Source organism: Alosa alosa, chromosome 16, assembly GCF_017589495.1.
Source record: "Alosa alosa isolate M-15738 ecotype Scorff River chromosome 16, AALO_Geno_1.1, whole genome shotgun sequence".
NCBI lineage: Eukaryota > Metazoa > Chordata > Actinopteri > Clupeiformes > Clupeidae > Alosa > Alosa alosa.
In genome coordinates, this window is record NC_063204.1 from 18077063 (window position 1) to 18096493 (window position 19431).

General features: G+C 38.7%; 1 long non-coding RNA gene across 2 annotated transcripts; it reads left to right on the forward strand.

Annotated features, from left to right (window-relative positions):
• Window positions 1–231: 231 nt before the first annotated feature.
• LOC125309529 lies at window positions 232–3952 on the forward strand. 2 transcript variants are annotated; one of them, XR_007196141.1, is made up of 8 exons: window positions 232–1026; window positions 1156–1774; window positions 1984–2028; window positions 2190–2317; window positions 2444–2702; window positions 2857–2974; window positions 3157–3234; window positions 3404–3952. It is a non-coding gene; the product is annotated as an uncharacterized LOC125309529 (long non-coding RNA). The 2 variants fall into 2 exon arrangements; XR_007196142.1 differs by having other exon boundaries at window positions 1156–1298.
• Window positions 3953–19431: the final 15479 nt, after the last annotated feature.

Here is a 19431-nt window from a genome sequence, read left to right on the forward strand (position 1 = left end):
CCCCTGTTCCAAAGAGCAGCAATCACCACTGGCCTCACAGTAACTGATGTTCTGTTACCTTGCAGTACTTTGTAGAATAGAGCACATGTCTGCCCATATAATATACAAAACATAATTAGTTTCACTTTTGGATTAACAAAAGATTAGTCATTTGTTCACCTGAGATTCAGTAGTTTAGTTCTGAGTTGTTATGACTACTGTGAGACATGGACAAAGTAATAACTTTATACCAGGAAAATAAAAAGGCTAAGACAGTCTGTCTTAACCAGACTAGAGTGTAAAACCAGACTTCTCTGAAGGAACAAAGTACAGTGTAACAATTCCAAAGGCCCAATACTTCCATGAAGTTACGATAGTATTACTTCTGGTAGATGGAATATGTCAGACAAGCACTGGTACTGTATAAGTTGGTGTAACTCCTATGATATTTTATTGCGTGAGAAAAGTCAGAGCCACATCAACCATTAGCAACTACACACGTCCTATACTCTAACCACTGACAGCCACACTGAATAATGAAGGTGTTAATGAACTGTTTCATGGCTATTTTGAAAACATGTAGTCGTAAATGGGCAATAGAAAGAAGTCCCCATCATCTCGGGGACTAACTCAACTGCAAAAATAGCATTGCCTCTGGGTTACGCTCACAACCACATCTCATGCATGCTGCAGTACAACTCTTCCCCTGTGGAAAGCAATGACAGCTCATCAAAGGTGCTACTTCTATTGTCGTACCAGATATTTAGACTCGGGCCAGAAATTGAGTCCAAATATCTTATGTACAACGTAACAAAAATACGTCATTATAAGTGCTGAAGTCAAAAACGTATCCCAAAAAGAAGACGCAAAAGTCCGGCAGAGTTCAGTGCAAAATTCCTTTAATGACTACATCAAACACCAACACCAACATTTATACCCCTCCTTAGATGCTGACACAACATTTGGCAACTTCGATCCCACAGATGGCGTTATGAAAGGATTGTTGATCGGTCTTATCTTTGCAAGTCAGCACTATTGCTGCCAAGGGTACAAACTTTTCACCGTAACACAAGTTCAGAGGTTTACACAGAGTTTATACAGTGATCACAGGTCATACATCGTTCATGGGTTGCATATCGTTCACTCGTTTTCTCTCTTCCTATCTGTTTTGAGTAGAGCCCGCCTCCGATGACGTCTTTATCTCTGCAGCTGCAAGGCCAAACGCAACCCTGCATTGTGCATACAGTATACGTGATGGCTGGTGGAAACAACATGTGTTTAAGTTTCCCTAAAGTGGGACACTGCCTTGTGTGGAGAATGTAAGCTAATGTGTTGGCAGAATATAATATGTTATACTACATACATGTCCAATATGCAGAAAATGTTAATCATTAGGGCAATTCACCCTCCTTCAAATCACCAAATTAGAAACAATTATGTCAATGGATGCAGAAGATATGTAGTGGGAATGTAGTCTCAAAGGGGCATTTCAAACCTGGTATAGAAAATTGTCAGGCATTGACAAATTCCTACAGTAATTAACATTTTTGGCTGCCAGTTATATTCTGTGTGAAGCCCTGTGCTCTATTTTTTTGTACCTTTAGGCCTACATGAGTAAATACTGAGTGTGGGAGTGTTTGGATTCCTAAAGTGAAAAAGTCTGTGAAAAGTGAACATGAGCAGGAACTGTTCGAGCCTGTGATGTCATTTTTAAACTTCTGATAAACAGATTGAAAAGGATGACCTGTGTGACACCCTACCCATCCCCAAATCCTCAATAATAGACTAATCTAAAGTAAGAAAGAAAATAATGTAGACTTAAGATTAGAATGGCAACAGGAAACCTAATCAAAATCTATCAAATTAATTCAGTCTCTTTGATGGAGGCAACTTGCTAAAAAGAAAAAGTGAAACTACATAACTTATCAATTTTGTTTTCATTTATAGCTTGTTATATTATCCGAAAATAAAACTTGTAAATAATAAGACTTGTTGATTTAACAGGCCCTGTTGATGGATATACACAGCTGTGGTTTTCTTCATTCTGTGGTGAGTGCCAGTTTGCTTGCTCAACACTGTCCATTACTCTAAATGATCCTTTACAAATGGAAAGTAGACTGGAAGTTCCAGGTTTCATTTCAAGATACTCAAGACAGCTATAGTTTCATTGTTTGACCAGTATAGTGTGATGCTATGTTTAATCATTGCAGGTTTCCCTTCTGTTGAGAGGCAGTTATGAACAGGAAGGAAGCAGAGTCACATTACAGACACACCAACATGTTCAATATTAGTGTTTGACTGACTGACTGGAACAGCGGCATATTTTTAATATGGAGAGGTACATTATCATTTAGGGCTAATAACACTAATCAATAAAGCCGATAAGTGATAACAAATGGCACAAAGTTATTTTTTATAATTAAACATGACTTCCTGTCATGGCCAACCAATTGTAATTTATTAGCTGAAGCAGACCTAATGATGACCTCACGTCATACTCAATGGAATGGGTGTGTGAGTTGGTGGAAGCAAGGAGAATGGAAATATTTGGGGAGTGCATCACAACCCACTTCTGCTTTCTGTGGCTGTTAAATACGGCAGTGTGTCCTCCACTTCACATTCTTCGTCAGGCCACAAAGCAATAACAATGCAGTCTCCAAGGACATTCATCAGCAGCCTGGCCATCATGGCTATCATTGCTTCAGTTTTCTGGCAAAGAGCAGGTAAAACAATGATCTTGTGTTTTTTAACAGAAGATACAGTATCATACTTGTTATTATATATGCTGTAGCACAGTATTTCTTGACAATGTGGTGGTCAGTGCAGTGTGTGTAAATTCAAACAGCAACTGATATATAAATTTCACATGTCCTCCAGATGCGCAACCAGAAAAGTATCAGTCCTGCTGCACGAGAGTGTCTAATGAAGAGGTGATGGACCCAATCATTGGATTCAAAGCACAGAGGCCAGACAAATCATGTGTCGCTGCAGTGATGTAAGAAAAATCTCCTTCTGTCAGCTATTTCACATAGATTTCTTTGCTAAGAAAGTGTTGATGCATGGACCTCTGGAGTTTCAGAAATGTCCAATAAATAAAATGAAACAGTAACCAGCAGTCATATCAACTTTGTGGTCTCCATCAGTGTTAAACTCAACCTCTTCTGTATCTCCATGCAGTGTTAAGACGGACAAAAATGAACAGTTTTGCTGCTCTCCTCACGCTAAATGGTTGAAACCCAAGATTATGGAGTTCATGTAAGTAACAGCAATCATCTAATGCCTTTTTTACAAAATTAAATTAATAATTCAGGATGTCTTAATGAGGGAAATATGAGGTGATGACACTGAAGCCATCTAGTTTAGTTGCAGTGGAAGAGAATCTTCCTCATGTTGATCTCATCTTCTCTTCTCTTGTCTGGAATAGGAGGAAGCTGGACAGGGAGACACAGACTAAGCCCTCACTACTGTCTCGTATCACAACGTCCAGCCAAAGGGCTTAAAGAACCAAGATGCAACTCACCAGATGACCAATCTGGTCTACAGTATTTTTAAAATGTTTTTTTTTTTTTTCAGATTTATACAGAGCTGTTTTTAATTTTTTGTTTTAATTCATACAGAGCTTTATTTTATTTAAGCGATTTATATGGTCAAACATTTAATATTGAATTATGTATTTATCTAATTTATTTAACACAAAAAGTATGGTGTTCAAGACTTGAATTTATTAAACTGACCCATATGCTGTGGCTAGATGAGGTAATATTATGATAATGAAAAATGTTGTGTGTCAATATCGCACTTTTTTAAAGAAGAATGTAACTCTTTCATTTATTTCACATTTGAAATGCACTGTGCACTTGAGAAATAATTACACTTTCATCCATGAGAGATGGTGGCTTTTAGCTCAGTTATTTTATTTTCTACACGGTGTACAATGTATCATTGACTGTAGAATGTTTGTCCTTGACCACAAAATAAAGAGAAAAAAACTGAAGTTTGCTGTGTGATCATGCATTCTTTCAGTAATTTTTGATGTTCTAGAGTTGCTGTTTGTAAGGATGAAGGGCTCTAATGTAAGTGCTGTGCAAAGTTCTCATGAACTAAGGCATCATGTGGCATGAGACAGCTTTTAGGGCCTGTGTCCACCAATCGCCTTTTTTGCACCGACGGCGGCTATTTTCTATACATATCCTATGAAATTCTAGCCTCGCGAGACCATCCTGATCTCGCGAGCTTCAGGGTTTCACTCGCAGATCAGTCTGGATACTTTCCGTTAGAGAATTTGGAGTAGTTCACCAAACGAACGTCCAATCAGCATTGGCTTTGAGGCGGGTTGAGGTGTGACGCAACAAACAACATGACAGCATCCACAGAGATGAGCATAGCTATCGCGCAAGTTTTATTAAAATTAGTAAGTATTCCTGGGTAAGCTGTGAAGCTATGAATCTCAGCCATGTAGCTGGGAGGAATGAACGACACAGACATCCTCCACGGCTGATTCCAGTTCATAATGGAGGTATATACTTTCTTCAGAAGTGCAGGGCCTACCGTGAAAACTTGATGGGAATTGTCGTTGATTAGGTTCATGTCACATACAAATGGTAAGTTAAAACATCTTAACGTTAGTCATGTTACCTAACTTAATTGTATGTTAAACGAAGTCATTAGAAGAACACTTTGTTCATCTAATTGGTTGATTTGGCCCGTCTATAACCAACAAAAGTGGTGATAGACAGATGGTTTATCCAATCAGCTAACCAGTATTTCCGCCCCTTCCCAAAAGTTCTTCAATGAAAAGTTCCCAGATAGATATGCGGAGCAAATCCATCTGGCGGAGTCAGGTTAATGAAATTCAGCGTTCACAGCAAAAAGCCCTCTAATGCCCCTACATGGTGCATTGTCACTTTAAAGTCACTCAGTCTAAGCTTTCTCATAAAACCCTTTCACCAGCTCTTGTAAGATATGGCTATTCCATAAACTCTAGCTTTGTTTGTTTGTGCCACATTGATAACACAATATTAACAATACTGTAGCGATATCACCCTCAGACAAGATTCACCTTTGGCCAGGACGGCCATTTATTGGAACAGGAAGACTCAAACACAATCAGACATACTAGGATAACTACATAGGGCAACACAGGGGTAGTCTCAGCCGCACATGTAACACACAATAAGGGGTTACCACACACATCAACACGAGGATAACACATGAGGTACAACCAAAGAGACTAACACGCTAACAACTACACAACATGGTAAACCTACAACTATTATAACCGACATTACACACTATAGCATTCACTCGCACTGCATTCTGGGAGACACTCATTCAACGTTAAACATGTACATCCACCGACGCTACAATACTATGCATCATATTAAGTTGTTCCAAGCCGTTATAAGTTCAGTAACACCAGGGGCGGAGTGGCAATCGGGAAGATCGGGAGTTTTCCCGGTGGGCCGGTCGAGGTGCGGGCCGGCCCTCATAGCTTTTGACGCGGCCCTGAGTCGTTCATCAGATATTCATGTAAACATTTCCGCGAAAATCTCAGAGATATATACTTCAATTTACAGGGGAGTCCAACCAATATTTATACCACTCGCTTACTGTGTATATATCATTCATGGTTACCCTGCACATTCATTTCTCCCATGCTGATTTTTGTGAAAATTTTGTGTTATTTTTTTTTATCTTAATTAATTTTTGTCTTATTCAGGCGTTACAGAACTTTCATGGTCATAAATAAAAAAAAAAAAAAAAATGACAATTTAATTTCTTTGTTTGTTCTTAAATGAACGCAGACCTAGGCTAGAATGGAACAAAGCCTCCTGGGAATGGGGAATGAGTTTCTGGTTTATCCAATGAACTGATTGCAGGTCAAGTCTACAGTGGGCATCGCTTTCAAATGGCCACTTCAGTCGCGCATTACGAGGCATGAACAAAGTCCTTTTAGGCAAGTCCCTCCACTCGGCGGCCATTTGACAACGCTTTTTGGGCACTTGTCGGGCATCCATTTCGGCAGAAATGCGCGTGCGCAAGGCTTCACGACACCAATCTTGCTCCAGCGGCGAGATCACAACACATGATTGGCACGATGTCTTCACAACACACCATATAATTGGCTCAATGTATTCACATGTCGACGTTTTGCCGAGAAAAGGGTGGGATATGTGTAGACAACGGCCATATTGGCGTGACAAACTAGCCCCATGCATTTCTATGGAGTATTTTTTGAGTGCTGTGTCTCCACATTAGAAAGTCTCTGGCGTGAAGCTGTGTGAGGCTTTAGTACCACTTTCAGCCACTGTGCGTCGCTCTGCCACTGTACATCGCTCTGCCTGCCGCCCCTTCTGAAAAAGCTCGATTTACCTCGATTTAGGCTACTTGGGTATGGCTTAAGGCTTGACTACACGGTGGTAACGAAAATCGAAGTCGAAATTTGCTGTCTACATTATTGTCAGTGTTGGGGTAACGCAACTACGCAAATCGAAACAGTGGTGTGATAAAGTGGTGTGGTAGAGAAATAACTGTTCAGAATTAACAGAGAGGGTCAAAGCGGAGCTAGTAATCAAGGATCTTTGGAATTAATCTGTAGCCTTGGGTAGGCTTCTGCGACGTTTTTTAACAGGCTACGCTATAGAGGCTTAGACAACTACAGTAGCCTATGACCCACGTTTTGGTTTCATAAATTAATTTGCCCTACTTCTTGACTGCATAGTCAATTGACTGTTTGACATGTCATTTTTATTTTTCTGTACAATAAACAAATACATCTGCTTTATGCCGCAGAATTACATTCATATTTGGAACTTACATAGTCCAATGCATCGTTACACTACGTTAGTGTTTCCCAAAACCATAGTAGCGTAGCATAGAACGAATGTTCGCAACCACTATCGTAAAGTTGTGTAGTTACAACTACACCTCTCGACTTGTGGTAGAATGCTAGTAGAAGCATAGTTCCAGGGATCTTCATGTCAAAGACGTCACTGACGCCAGTTATTTGTTTGCAAATGAATAATTATAAATATATTTAGGTTTCTAATTGATATTTGTTGAGACATGGAAAACTTTATAACAGGAAAATAAAAAGTCTAAGACAGTCTGTAAAACCAGACTTCTAAGTACAGTATAACAATTTGGAACAAGGCGGAATGCTTTAGACAGAAAATAAGGCTCCTATAATATTTTATTACGTGAGAAAAGTCGGAGCCACATCAACCATTAGCAACTAGGCCTACACACCTCCTACCCTAACCACTGAAGCCACACTGAATAATGAAGGTGTTAATTAACTGTTTCATGGCTATTTTTGAAAACATGTAGCCGTAAATGGCCAATAGAAAGAAGTCCCCATCATCTCGGGGACTAACTCAACTGCAAAAATAGCATTGCCTCTGTAGGGGTAGGGAGGGTTACGCTCACAACCACATCTCCATGCATGCTGCAGTACAACTCTTCCACTGTGGAAAGCAATGACAGCTCATTATGCTACTTCTATTTTTAAATCCTTTGGTCAACAAGTTTATTCATTTGTTCATATAGGCTTACCTTATTAAATAAATGACATTGAATTCACTTTTACAGTCATCAAACTTAATAACAGTGTTTGTGAACGTCTGTATATAGTTACAGTATCAACTATTTGGTAAATTAACCCTGCATTGTGCATACACTTGATGGCTGGTGTAAACAATGTGTTTATATGTCGGATAAATTGCCCTAAAGTGGGACACTGCCTAGTGGGGCATGCAAGCTAATGCCTGTAATATGTTATACTACAGAAGTCCGAAATGCAGAAAATGTCAGCAGAAAATGTCAAACATTAGGGGAAATCACCCTTCTTCAAATGACCGTATATCAGAAACAATCATGTCTATGGATGCAGAAGATTTATACTGGGAAAGTAGTTTCAAAGGGGCACTCCAAACCTGGTACAGGAAATTAGCAGGCTACATTGACAAATTCCTAATTAACATTTTTGGCTGCCAGTTATATTCTGTGTAAAGCCCTGTGCTCTATTTTTTGTAAACTACCTTTAGGCCTACATGTGCAAAGACCGAGTGTGGGAGTGTTTGGATTCCTAAAGTGAAAACAGTATGTGAAAAGTGAACATGAGCAAGAACTGTTCAAGCCTGTGTTCGAACTGTTCTGATAAACAGATTGAAAAGGATGACTTCCTATCCCTGAATCCTCAATAATAGACTAATCTAAGAAATCTAAAGTAAGAAAGAAAATAATAGACTTAAAACTAGATTGACAACAGGAAACCTAATCAAATTCTATCAAACTAATTAATTCAGTCTCTTTAATGAAGGCAATTTGCTAAAAAGAAACTAAATAACTGTGAATAAAGTGAAACGGTAACACTCCATAATAAGGTGCCATAATAAATAGCAAACTAGTAATTACCTAACCCTTTGTTAATATTTGTTCATTGTTACTAACATATCTATTTGGCACAAGTTAATAGTTTTTTAATCATTAATTAAAATATTAGTTGTTTGCATAAAATCTGTATGTTAATGTTTTAGCAAATCTATTACTAATTAACTAATTAACAGTTATTTCTTGCATCATTTAAATGTTAAAATGTTTATTTGCAAACTATATGTTAATAGAAAAGTCAATGACTTATTATTATTTAACTAATTGTTATTAAACTGTGCTTCTGCCTATCCCAATATGAACCGCTCTCCATAGGACCCTTACAATAGATAGATAGATAAATAGATACTTTATTGATCCCCAAGGGGAAATTCAAGAAAAAAACACGGAGCTACCTTGACATGCTGCCACTGTTGTCGGCGCCGGAACCGCTTGCAATAAAGTTGGTTAAGCTTAATTAATATATTAGTAGTATATAGCTATAAGCGTGGGGCCCCTTATAATAAAGTTGGTTAAGCTTAATTAATATATTAGTAGTATATAGCTATCAGTGTGGAGCCCCTTATAATAAAGTTGGTTAAGCTTAATTAATATATTAGTAATATATAACTATCAGTATGGGGGAGCCTTATAATAAAGTTGGTTAAGCTTTATTAATATATTAATTATATATAACTAGTCAGACGGTGAAGAGACTGAGACCAAAACTGGCTTATCACATTTATTCCTTTAGGAAAAGTTAAAACAAAACAACAAGTTGTTGAATGGGCTATATTACATGCATCATTCCTATACCATCACTGTCAGCCCTAGTACTAGCAAGGGAGACATGCGACATGGAATGTTCAGGTGCACAGAACGACAGTTTATTAATATTCTGAGACTCACTAAACACTCACAGACGTAGACCATACAGAGGTAATGCATAAACATAATGCTAAACTAAATGTACATTCATTTCCTGCTAGACTAAATTGCACTTTCCATGCACACTAAGCTAAACTACACTGAATGCATGGAAAGTTGCTAGCGGAGTTTACAGCTAGTCACGTTAGACTTAGTGTGTATGAACTCGTGGTCATAATGAAAACATTAATAAACGTTCTCTAAGTTGCTAGAATTGCACACAACTCTTAACAATACATGTAAAGTAACATAATACAGGTGGTATATCAAAGTTTTCAACTTAAACGACATTTTCCAGTTACAAAATTAAAACAAAGTGGGGAGAGCTTTATACACGGGTTTCCCATTTACCAACAAAACTAGATGCGCGCGCAGACGCGAGGCAGAAGACGCTTGGTGGCCGTCCACAAGGTTATAAACTTAACCTAAATAGTCAGCTGCTGTAAGCTACAATCGGATTTTTTTGTGTACCCCTGTTGTCTCAATGATAATAACATCTCATTTCAGACTCTATTTTAAAGTTTGATGTTCATTTGCATTATTAATATAATATCGTATTTTGTCATTTTTGGCGAAGACATGCATTCCGTTAGGGATATTGAACATATTTAACATTCTCTAACCATCGTGATTTCGAATTGGTGCAGTTTTCAGCACAAAAACTCATTTTATTCTTTTGCTCTTTTGCATTGCTCTATGCTGTTCTATGGTGCTTTCTGCCTCTTGGTTGCGCACGCATGTTTTCGTGACGTTGCATAGAAATCCATGTATACAGTCAACCTACGCAATGCAAAGCATACCGCTTCTGATCGGCTATGGCAACAATACAAGAACAAAATGCAGCAGAGCTGCAGTGTAGCGTTTCTCCAAAGGGGGCTCCAAAATACCAATCTCAATAAAGCTGCTTAATTACGGCGAAAATCACATACAAACACTAAACTACATGTCTAACTCTGTTACACCCCCCTCCCCTGAATTTCACCAAATTCCAGCAGCAACCAAATAGTACTTCCAAAGGCAAAGAGTACACTACTTTCAAACACTAGACAGAGAGTCACCAATTACAGGACAGCCAACCACAGAGGTATCCAATAAGGATGAAGTGGAAGAAGAGGAGCGCAAACTCTCACACAACCAACCACTGGCAGTAGGGTGCCTTATACACCCCACAAGACCATAAAGCCATAAACCATAAATTCCATAAATTATCCACAAAGCTAATCAGAAAAGCTAGATAAATAATAATATGTCATTAACTTTTATATTAGCATATAGTTTGTAAATAAACATTTAACATTTAAATGATGTAAGAAATAACTGTTAATTAGTGCCAAAAATATATTTAGTTAACTATTAACATATATTAATACAATATTAGTTAATAGATTTGTTAAAACTTTAACATGTTTTATGCAAACAACTAATATTTAATTAATGATGAAAAAACTATTAACTTGTGCCAAATAGATATTTTAGTAACAATTAACAAATATTAACAAAGGTTAGGTAATTACTAGTTTGCTATTTATTATGGCACCTTATTTTGGAATGTTACCAGTGAAACTAATCAATTTCGTTTTCACTTATAACTTGTTATATCATCTGAAAATAAAACTAAGGACGTGTTGATTTAACAGGCCCTGTTGATGGATATACAAGCTGTTTTTTTCTTCATTCTGTGGTTAGTGCCAGTTTGCTTGCTCAACACTGTCCATTACTCTAAATTACCCTGTGTAAATGGAAAGTACTGTAGACTAGAAGTTCCAGGTTTCTCTCAAGACAGTTAGTAGAATAGTGTATAGTGAATAGAATAGAATAGTGTGTGTAGTGTGTAGTGTAGAATAGTGTGATGCTATGTTTAATCATTGCAGGTTTCCTCCTCTCATGACTTGATGTAGAGAGGCAGTTATGAACAGGAAGGAAGCAGAGTTGCATTACAGACACATCAACATGTGGTTTCAAATGAACCACATAGTGACTGACTGAATGACTGGAACAACAGCATATTTATAATACCCTCAGCGATAGAGAGGTAAATTATCATTTAGGGCTAATAACACTAATCGGATGATAAAAGTGATAACAAATGCCACAAAAGTTAGTTTTTATAATCAAACATGACTTCCTGTCATGGCCAACCACATGTAATTGATTAGCTGAAGCAGACCTAATGATGACCTCATGTCATACTCATGGAAGGGGTGTTTGAGTTGGTGGAAGCAAGGAGAATGGAAATATTGCGGGAGTGTGTCACAACCCACTGCTGCTTTCTGTGGCTGTTAAATACGGCGGTGAGAGTGTCCTCCACTTCACATTCTCCTTCATCAGGCCACAGAGCAATAACAATGCAGTCTTCAAGGACATTCATCAGCAGCCTGGCCATCATGGCTACCATTGCTTCAGTTTTCTGGCAAAGAGCAGGTAAAACAATTATCTATTTCTTGTGTTTTTTAACAGAAGACAGAAGAAGTATCATACTTGTTATTGTATGCTGTAGCACAGTATTTCTTGACAATGTGGTTGTCAGTGCAGTGTGTGTAAATTCAAACAGAAACTGATATACATTTCACATGTCCTCCAGATGCGCAACCAGAAAAGTATCAGTCCTGCTGCACGAGAGTGTCTAATGAAGAGGTGATGGACCCAATCACTGGATTCAAAGCACAGAGGCCAAACAATGTGACTGGATGTGTCGCTGCAGTGATGTAAGAAAAATCTCCTTCTTTCAGCTATTTCACATAGATGGTTCTGCTAAGAAAGAACTGATGATGCATGGACCTCTGGAGTTTCAGAAATGTCCAATAAATAAAATGAAACAGTAACCAGCAGTCATATCAACTCTGTGGTCTCCATCAGTGTTGAACTCAATCTCTTCTGTATCTCTATGCAGTGTTAAGACGGAGAAAAATGAACAGTTTTGCTGCTCTCCTCATGCTAAATGGTTGAAACCCAAGATTATGGAGTTCATGTAAGTAACAGTAATCATCAAATGCCTTTTTCACAAAATTAAATTAAAGCCATCCACTTTAGTTGCGGTGGAGGAGAATCTTCCTCATGTTGATCTCATCTTCTCTTCTCTTGTCTGGAATAGGAGGAACCTGGACAGGGAGACACAGACTAAGCCCTCACTACTGTCTCGTATCACAACATCCAGCCAAAGGGCTTAAAGAACCAAGATGCAACTCACCAGATCACCAGTCTGATTTACAACATTTTTTTAAATGTTTTTTATTTAAGTGATTTATGGTTAAATATTTCATATTGAATTATGTATTTATCTAATTTATTACAACACAAAAAGTATGGTGTTCAAGACCAGAATTTGTTAAACTGACACATATGCTGTGGTTAGATGAGGTAATATTTTGATAATAAAAAATGTTGTGTGTTAATAATAATTCTATCGCACTTTTTTTGGAAGAATGTATTTCTTCAATTTATTTCACATTTGAAATGGTGTGCACTGGAGAATTATTACACTTTCATCCATGAGTGATGGTAATTTGTTTTTTAACTCAGTTATGATTTTTTTTCCCTACACGGTGTACAATGTACCATTGACTGTAGAATGTGTGTCCTTGACCACAAAATAAAAAGAGGAAAAAACTGAAGTTTGCTGTGTGATCAAGCATTCTTACGGTCATTTTTGATGTTTTAAAAGAGTTGCTGTTTGTAAGGATGAAGGGCTCTAATGTAAGTGCTGTTAAAGTTCTTACGCATGAACTAATGGCGTCATGTGGCATGAGACAGCTTTTAGGGCCTGTGTCCACCAACCGCATTTTTGCGCCGACGGCGGCTATTTTCTATACATATCCTATGAAGTTCAGCGTTCACAGCACTCAGCACCCTCGGCGGCAAAAAGTGCTTAAATGCCCTTGAGCAAGTCCTAACCCCTTACTGCTCCCCGATCGCCGCTGTAGCAGGCAGCTCACTGCGTCAGGATTAGTGTGTGCTTCACCTCACTGTGTGTTCACTGTGTGCTGAGTGTGTTTCACTATTTCACAGATTGTGATAAATGCCAAAGACCAAATTTCCCTCACAGAATCAAAATATACTTATACTATACTTATACCCTGCTTAGGGCTTTAACTCAGTCCTAGGCCTCTCCTGGACCACAGAAAAATACCTGAACTCTAATTATACTTGTTAAAGGACAAATTATAATCTGTTCGTGTTTGATATCATTTTAAAAGTCTCCATGTGATATATTGTCAGCTGTAGAACAGTAAAGTTAATGCATACGATGTTTCTGTAACCTAAGATATTGATGCATTCTCTGATGGGATGCGCCCACACCCTCTGCTCTATCTAAAGTCCATCTATCTATCTCAGATAACAGAGATACCCTGGTGATTTCGAGGGTTTCCAGATGAATGCCATCTGTTAATATGTTAAGTTGGTTTAGATATAAAGGGAAGAACACAGATTCTTCTCACTTTCTCCTCTCTTCTCTGTTGTCTTTAAGCTCTGCCCTGCCTGTTACTTCTTCTGGAGGCCTTGCTCTCTCTGGTCTCTCTTTCTCTTTTCCTCTCTTCTTTGCTATTCTACCTCGTATTCTTCTGATCTACTGCTGGCTGGAGGTTACTCTCTTTCTCTCTCTTTTCCTCTTTCTGTCTCTCTCTCTCTCTTTCCCCTTACTTTAGGGTTTGGCCTTTATTTTACTTTATTACATGGCTCTCCACAATACTAGTAGAAGACTCCACTGACTTGAATATTTCCCAATGTTCTACGGTAAAATATATTCATGTAATTACCGCTGCAAACATATAATTACCGCCAGTAGCCGTGTAATAAGCGGGATAATGTTTAGAACGCCTTCAGGACAAAGGAAGACCCCTCAGCTGGCTCACTGGGGTCCTGTCGCCCTGTCGGGACTTATTTAAGCAATGAAATGACAAAAAGCAGAAATTTCTCCCAGAACATGGCCCCAAACCCCCCAGTTATGGCTGGCTTTATCTTATTGCGCCATCTTTATTTTTCACAGGTTTTATCTTTCAAGTTGTATTTGGGAGCTTTTTACCATTTATTTGACAAGTTAGTGAAGAGATGGCAGGCAATGAGTGAGGGAGAGATGGGGAGAGGGTTCGAGAAATTACCTCAGACTAGACTCGAATTTAGGCCCCCATGGGCACTAAACCCATTAATGGTATAGGACACTGCTATAGTCACTAGTCACACCTGACCCAATCTGACTTTATTGTAGGCTTTTTTTGACAGAAATGTATTGTATTTAGACTTGACAAACTAAATACTACCCCCTTCCCCCACCTCCCCCCAGCATTCTAAATCATTTTTATACATCAGATTGTTATGTACAGTGGCATTTGAAAGCTTGAACTCTTGGGAATCAATAAATGACACTCTTTTTCATGTAAAATATGTGTAGTGCTTTACATGATCAAATTTATCTTACTATGTCTCAATTCAAAATTGTCAACTTTTACACACAAGTCAAGTGAAGTCAAGTTTATTTATATAGCGCATTTCATACACAGAGGTCATTAAATGTGCTTTACATAAACAAAACCAAACAATAATAACAAATAAAAGCACAGCTTCACAAGACCTGGTACTAGGGCTCAGATGCGTTTCTAAGTGTATCAAGTGACCTAGAGGGCTAAGCGTATCAAGTGACCTAGAGGGCTGAAATATGGTCAGTTCAGAGATGCTTGTAATCTAGCAGAAAGAAAAAACAATATTCTAGCCTAACTCTGTGCCTGTACATCACACAGTTATTCTGATTTGTTTCCCCAATAAACTGCATTGTCTCAGCTTTTCAAAGAGGTCAAGCATTTGATTAGGCCAAACTAGGTGGGAACAGTAGCCTCTAAAGCAGGCGCTGTGCAATTTCAGGCAAAAACTTGAAACTGGTATTGAAAACAAAGCGGTTAGTGTCTGGATCCTCTAGCATGTCCTGCAAACTCTACACACTTTACTTGGCTTATTTGCTCCCCCTAGAGGGACATTAGTATTTTTTTTCTGTTATGCCCCCTTCATAGATTTAGTAATGCATGCAATGCAAAATGGCATGGCGCATAAAAACATTTTACTCTTATTGGCCGTATTTGCAAGAAATGTTTCTGTACATTGGCAGCTTTCTGTGTAGCTGAACACTCCGCTACCTGCCTCAGCGGCCTGTGAAAGGCTATTTAGCATGGCAGGACTTGTCTTCAGTCCAGGAAGAGTAAGACTGAATCAGGCCCGGGGTGGGTAATCGGGAGAATTCCCGGTGGGCCGCTTCACTTTTGGGCTGGTCGAGGAAAAAAATATTGACATTTGTCACGTTAGTCTATCTTTTCTTAAAGTAGGACACGTTCCGCATTCTGTGCATGACACCAATGCCTCTGCATGGGTTGTAGCCAGTACTCCCCTCCCAAAAAGAGTTGGTTGGGTCCATATAGCCCGTCTTTTCCAAAAAGTTTTCTCAGATACGGATAGCTGAGCCGGCCCTACAGTAGGCTAGACACAAGCGTCAGGAAGAATGGATGGTAGAAAGTGGCCAGGAGAGACTGAGCAGAAGATCAACCAGTCGACCACTGAAAATGATGAGCCCTAAATTAGTGATGAGAAGGCCATGACTACAGGGACAAGTAGAGAGGATAAATTAAAGTTATTTAATGTAAGAAAGAGCAATTACCCCACATGATAAACCTATATGCCTTGTTTGCTCAGAAGAGGGTAAAGGAGTAGGCTAAATCACCAAACAACAATATAGCCTACCCATGCAAAAAACATGTAGCCTAAACATTAGTTCAATATGCCTCTTTGTGGAAGCGTGGGATAGGCTACATTTCAAAGGCTTTCTTTCTTTCTTTCTTTCTTTCTTTCTTTCTTTCTGTTTTTGTTAACTTGTGGAATAGTGGAATATTTTTTGTTAACTTCTCAGTTGAAGTGAATTATTATATAACCTTTACACATTTGTTGAACCATGGTACTAATAAAAACTACAGGATTGTCATGAGCTCTCTCTCTGCCTGGTAACACGCGCTGATTGAAGTCTGATGACCTCCACCTGTTCCTGCTCTGCTCTGCCTCACCCTCGTTTACCTACCAGCTGCACTGCATTCACCACTCATCATGCCCTGTATATAAAGCCTTGCTTTTCAGTCCACACTTGTCAGATCGTCTGCAACCAGCACCAGTTACCTGCCTGTTTTGGGAAAACGCCTCTGACTCTTTTGCCTGTGATCCCGGACCATTTCGACTACTTCTGTGTTCTCCAGCCCCGTAATCTTGACCTGCCTTCCGTCCCTCTTCTACAAATACCGCCTAGTCCTTGACTGTACTGCTGCTTCGTTTCAATTGCTGTTGTGTGTGTGTTTCCCCCAGGACTTCCCGGATCATCCAGCTCCTGCCATCGCTGTTCGGCTACTGGGGGAACACACACACACGCAGACTCTTGGAACTCCTGTACCCCCCCCCGGAACCCCTGAAACCCCCTTAACCCCCAACCCTTAAATAAACTTTTGAACGTGACACTTTTGTGGTCCTCGTCCTGTTTGGTGTCTGACAAGGATAGTAAGAGCTGAAATGTTGCTTCATTTATCCAATTTCCACCATATGGAAAACGTGGGCCGGTCTTGGGCCTGAAACTCCCGGGCACTGAATTCTGGCAACTTTGAAAACCAGCTTCTTTTGAAGATGAACAGACACCTTTTCCGTTTCAATTAATGACTGGCATATTAGTAGCTGCTGGACATAGGTGGCCTGTGAGTGTGTGTGAGAGTGAGATGGTGACCTGGGGAGTAAGCCCTAGAAATGTTCATACCACATGACCAAAATGTTCTCCCTACAAGCAGGTCATTTTTTTAAAAAAAGAAATAAGTTATTTATTTTTCATTTTTACCTGAAGTTCATACAAAAGTTAAATTTCTTGATGAGTGAGATTAACCTAACCTGGGAACCCTTAATATGCTTTACTATAAAAAAGCCAAAATAAAGTTCACAATAAAAGTTCAAAATAAAACCGCTTGCTTTTTACTTCAAATACTTACTGTAAGTACATTAAATATCAGAAAATTACTTTTGATCCTTAAGTACAGTATATATCAGATACTTTAAGACTTTTACTTAAGTAATATTCTAAAAGGTAACTTTCACTTCTACCAAAGTCTTTTTCTAGTACAATACTTGTACTTTTACTCAAGTATTGCTTTCTAGTACTTTATATAACACTGTATATAATGATATATTATATATAAGTATACTATTATTGAAGTTCTTATCAAAACCACAATCCCAGGCTCGTGGAGATGATGACAGCGCTTCATATGGCTAAAGGCTGTAACACATTATGCACTGATCTGCTGTACTGCTGAATTTAGACACTGGCCCCTTCTGTTGGCAGACAAATTTACAAGAAAAGGATTCTGAGTATAAACTTTTAAACACAGCGTAATCTAGACACCATGACTAAGTTATTTCGAAAATATGGTTTGACTGTAAGTTAAATTAGTCAGCGAGTTCCATCACCGAAGAGATATCTTAGCTCATCACACATCAAGACATAAGTATGTGTATGTACTGTATGTGTGTCGGGGTAGGAGAGGTGGGGGTGAGGTGCTAATTGTGGAGGGAAGTGGGCTCAGTGTTTCTTTAGAAAAGGAAGTTGACAACTTAACTGCTGACAAAGAGCAAATGCTGGTAGTTTGGAGATTGCAAATTTGAACCTCTCTCAACTGTAGCCATTTAAATATCTATATTTAAAATATGCATATGTGCAAAAGGACGTGGCGAATTGTGTGCAAGCTGATGTTTTATCATCAGTGTCCAAAAGAGGGATAAAGATGATCACAATCCAAAAGCTGTCATATAAAAATGTCCTTTGAGGTGTTCAGAAATGTTTACATGCTGGGGGGAGCCATAGTACTGCGGTGTCAGTGTTTTGTTGCCTTTGCTCAGCGCAATCACTTGCCACAAATGTGTCTGACACCTGACAATAGAGCGACTGAACATAAACTGGTAAATATCTGAGTCAACAATCTCATCAGTAGTTGTGTGGTGGGGGCATACGTGACTCCCAAAAACCCAACCTTATGTTACGTCAAAAGCTGAGCCTTGCTTGTGCAACTTGCAAATATCACACCTTACACCAGCCAGCTGAAAAGCACAGTGCAATGTGTTACATGTGGTCTAAATAACATGCTTTTGCTTTCCAACATGTCTTACTGTCTACTTCTGTGCACTTTTTGCTACTTCTGTGAAAAAGTTCATAATTCACAGAAGTGTACAGCAAATGCATTACCTGGCATGTTTATTTTCACATAATTATTTACTGGCTTAACACTGTTATTTTGTGTGGATTCTGAAGGAAGTTTCATATCAAGTGAACAAAATGCCTTAAGATTGCACTGATGTGGTATATGCAAACGTTGTCAAGACTTTTGGTAAGACTTAAAAGTACTAAGTGTTGATAGATAGAATAGATAGATAGATAGATAGATGGATAGATAGATAGATAGATAGATAGATAGATAGATAGATAGATAGATAGATATTAAAGGGAAATTTCATACTAAACATACATACATACATACTGTACATACATGCATACATACATTACATACATATTTTTTTCTAAAAATATTATTCCTCTCCCTCTGCTCAGGAGAGTCATTATAAAGTGCTATTGCAGTGGGTAAATACTGTAAGTCTTTGTCTTTCTTTCTTACAGCTTAGTTGGCGTAGCCTCCAACTAAAAAAACTTGTTTCACCAGTAAGTTGTGTAGTGGATGTGAGGTATTGTCCAATATATTAAACCATTTGTGCAGCATCCCTCTCTCCACCACCAACTTCAGGGGCTCCAGAGCTGTCCCCAACATATCCAGCCTTCCTTATGATCTTACACAGTTGTTTAGTGTACCTGGCTGTAATTAGTGAACTTGTTTAGCCTATCCACTATTCAATTTTGACTTTACCTGACTGTTTTTTAACAACGCTTATTTGGATTACGTCTGGGATTGTTCCCCCTGTCTTTGGAGTCCCTGTGTACCTACCTTGGCTTGTTTTGTTGGATACTCTTTGGATTGTGGACTAAGTACCTTTGCTGATAAAAATACCAAACTGCACTTGAGTCTGAGACTTTAATTTCATCACAATAAGCCATAGCTCACACAGTTATAAAAATACTAATTTGCACCAGAATCGCAGATTTTA